The 3,746-nt window shown below is 38.5% G+C and overlaps 1 pseudogene; it reads right to left on the bottom strand.

The window, feature by feature from the left end:
* Positions 1-590: 590 nt before the first annotated feature.
* LOC111388594 lies at positions 591-3,216 on the bottom strand (annotated as a pseudogene).
* Positions 3,217-3,746: the final 530 nt, after the last annotated feature.

Genomic DNA, 3,746 nt, shown 5'->3' on the forward strand with positions numbered 1-3,746 from the left:
GTAGCTCGGTTCTTAATGTTTAAGCTGACTCTATTCTTATTTAAAGAAAGGAAAGTTTGTCCACTTTGGAGAATGCGTTGATACTAGGTGATATAATATCTTTTTTTGGTGGAACTTTCCACTTTGTACGCCTTGTTCTACTTGGCATGTTGTTCGTGTCATTTACCTTAAATAAAAGTAATTTGTATTGCTTTCACGAAAAGAAAAAAAAGTAAAATTAAAAACTTATTTTTAACCTTCATTTCCTGAAGTTTATTTTATATTAAAATTTACTTGTACATGAACTTTTTAACATGAAACTTGCTGTGCAAATTTACCTTATTGCTAAAGTATATTTTCATAACTCGACAAAAGTTTACGTGTACAACTCGTATTAAGCACTTGTACCTCATCAAAAAGTATAAAGTTAAGCTCATTATTAAAATATATTTTTATATCTTAATAAAATGTTTATTACAACTCGTGTTCGTAAAACTCATTTTGGAGTGTCGATCATTGTTAACAACATATTTTCTTAACTAATTCGAGCTTTGTTAGTGCAAACTGCATTAATCAGTAATCACTTAAAATTTATTCAAGTACATGAGGTAGTGTGGCACCATGAGATGCCATTAATTAGCTGCTTCAATCTTATGTGGTAGCAAATTTCAGAAGAAAGTACAAATTAAACTGAAGCAACATTTAAGCTACCTTAAACTAAAATGATATTTTTTTCAAATGCCAACCAAATATTCTGGATGGCTTACTCAAATGACCATTGCTTTGATGTAATCAATAAGACTGTCAAAATTGCCGTATGATGATCCACCTTCACTAACAGCGTTTCTTGCCAGTTTTGCCATATTTTCTGCCCTTTCCATGAACTCATTCTTCCTTACTTCTATAAGCTCTCTTACAACTTTCTCAATAATTTCTCGATCGCAAGTATCTTTCATGTCGAACCCAATTTTCCAAACCTCACTCACAAACCTACTGTTTATCGTTTGATCTGCAAAATATGGCCAACATATCATTGGCACACCGGCCACAATACTCTCCAGAGTCGAGTTCCATCCGCTGTGAGTCAAAAATCCACCCACCGCAGCATTGTTTAGTACTTCTTCCTGAGGCGCCCATTCCACCATGTAACCCCTTGCCTTTGTACCCTCCTCTAGTTCTTCTGGAATTTGATTCTTATTGTCTTGACCTACGATAGAATCCGGCCTCATAACCCACAAGAACCTCTGTCCACTATTCACCAATCCATGCCAAAACTCCAATAGCTGGTCTCTTGACACAACTGTTGTTGAGAAAACACCTCCCAATGAATGCCCAAAGATCAAACTAAGTTGGCAAACTGAAAATTTCCAAAGCACTTGAAGAAAAAGAAAATGAGGAAGAAATGATTTTCAATAGAATATATGAATATCAATGTGTTTGGATTACTTGAACAAGCCTCAAGTTAATCCCCAAGAAAGAAAATAACTTTGAATTTATATCCAAGATGAATCAACCTTCAACTTGTAAAATTCTCACCAAGTTTTCTCTCTTTTCTCTCTAATTTTCGGCCTAGGTCTTGTGGTGTGTGTCTTGTATTGAAAGAGGGAAAAATAGGCAATTTATATACCTATCGGGGCGCCTAGGCGCCGGGTTTCTGTTTGGGAACACCACTCGGGGCGCCTAGGCGTCATGGAAGTGGCGCCCAGGCGCCATGTTACTGCCGGGGAGGCAGAAACTGGGCCCCTGGGCGCCCACTCCTGGCGCCTAGGCGCCCGGCAGAACAACCCCTTTTCTCCTCCCTTTCTTCCCAGCTTCTCTTCTTCTCTTCTTCTCACAATCGGCGCCATGTTACTGCCGGGGAGGCAGAAACTGGGCGCCTGGGCGCCCACTCCTGGCGCCTAGGCGCCCGGCAGAACAACCCCTTTTCTCCTCCCTTTCTTCCCAGCTTCTCTTCTTCTCACAATCGGCGCCATGTTACTGCCGGGGAGGCAGAAACTGGGCTCCTGGGCGCCCACTCCTGGCGCCTAGGCGCCCGGCAGAACAACCCCTTTTCTCCTCCCTTTCTTCCCAGCTTCTCTTCTTCTCTTCTTCTCACAACTGTTATGCTACCAAAACTAACATAGATTACAGATTTTGGTGGCTGTTCATTTAGCCAATCGATACAGCTCCTGTCTTCTTCCCAAAAACTTGACGAAAGAACGGATTTCTCAGATTCTTTTTGTGTGAGTCTCGACTTGAGGTGGGCATTGTTTGGTCCAATGGTGAAAATTCTCGGTCTGTGGTTTCGTATATGAGATACTATTGCACCTTCTAAATCTTCGAAAGTGTTCAAAATGGCTGCTTGAGCTCTCGTAGTTTGTCTAGTTTCGGATTCGATGCTGTGAAGCTTTGATTCATTGATGTCGTTGAACTGGCAAAAGCTAGGCAGGTCACGGTACCTTAGAAAACCTTCCATTCCTGGAACACTTTTTACTATTTGATCCTTGCCAATACCAGCTGCAAAATTCATCAAGAAAAGCAAAATCAATTTGTGTTGAACCATGTGATCTAAAAGTTTAAGTTATTAGAAAAATATTTCACCAGCTGCAATGAGTTCAGGTATACAAAAATAAGCCCAAAAGGAGCAAGCACTAATAGTACGAAAAAAGATAAGGGGAATTCCTTTCTCTTCAGCAAAATCACAGGCTAAACTCAAGACCCCATCAGCTATGATGCAAGTAACTGGCCTTCGGGTGTTGGAACTCAATAAATTCTTCTCAACCATCATCTGCTTGAAGAGTGGTCCTGTTATGTTTTTTTTGTCGATGGCAGGATGTCCATGACTTGCTCCCCTGCTCGAGGATGGTCATCGTGAAGCCCATCAGAAATGGATTCGAAATGGAACCGGGGATACTGCTCGAATCGTGAAATGACAGTGGAGTGTTTAAGGAGGCGGCTGTGGCTGAACTCAGAGACCATGAATGTAACATCGAGGCTAGAAAGACATAGGAGTTCGGCTAGTTTGAGCATGGTATTGACATGGCCTTGAATTGGTAGAGGAAATATGAGCACATGAGGAGGTATTGTTGCTCCATGAGAACCCATTAGATGCTTCAACTTCAATCTTGTACCAAATTTCAGATATTCCTTAGTCTGTTGAAAAGTCAAGATTTGGATGAACCCAATAATGCACAAATACAGGTTGTAGCCGGCCACACGAGACATTGTATAATGCAATAATTGCTTTTAATAATATGAGTATTAGCGAATGATAATTATAAACATGCAATCTTAGCTTCTTTTATTAGTGCAACTCTAATTCTTCATATAAATATGGGGATTTGATTTTAAATATAATACATACAAATTGGGTAATTGGCACATAATGTCCTTTCTTTACACTATTTTTGTGGAAAATTTTATTGCCTTTCATTTTTTGACTTTTTCACTCTTACTTCCACCTTCCGTTACGCAAAAGGTCATTTTCATTAATTTTCCAATCAAAAGCAATGAAATGGCAAATAGACCTTTTTATTTAAACAAAATAAAAAGAAAAAGAAAAAATAATTGCAATCAATTGCAATTTATTTATTTATTATTTTTTTAAAGTGAAAATGAGTCCCCAAATAAATTAATAAAAGGGTAATTAGCACATAATATCCATACATTTCATTATTATTGTGAAAAACATCATTACCTTTCACTGTTTTGACATTTTTACCCTTAATTACACTTTTTATTGCTCAAACCACCATTTCTATCAATTTTCATTCAAATTCTCAATAAAA

This window comes from Olea europaea, unplaced genomic scaffold (assembly GCF_002742605.1).
Source record: "Olea europaea var. sylvestris unplaced genomic scaffold, O_europaea_v1 scaffold508, whole genome shotgun sequence".
NCBI classification, from domain to species: Eukaryota; Viridiplantae; Streptophyta; class Magnoliopsida; order Lamiales; family Oleaceae; genus Olea; species Olea europaea.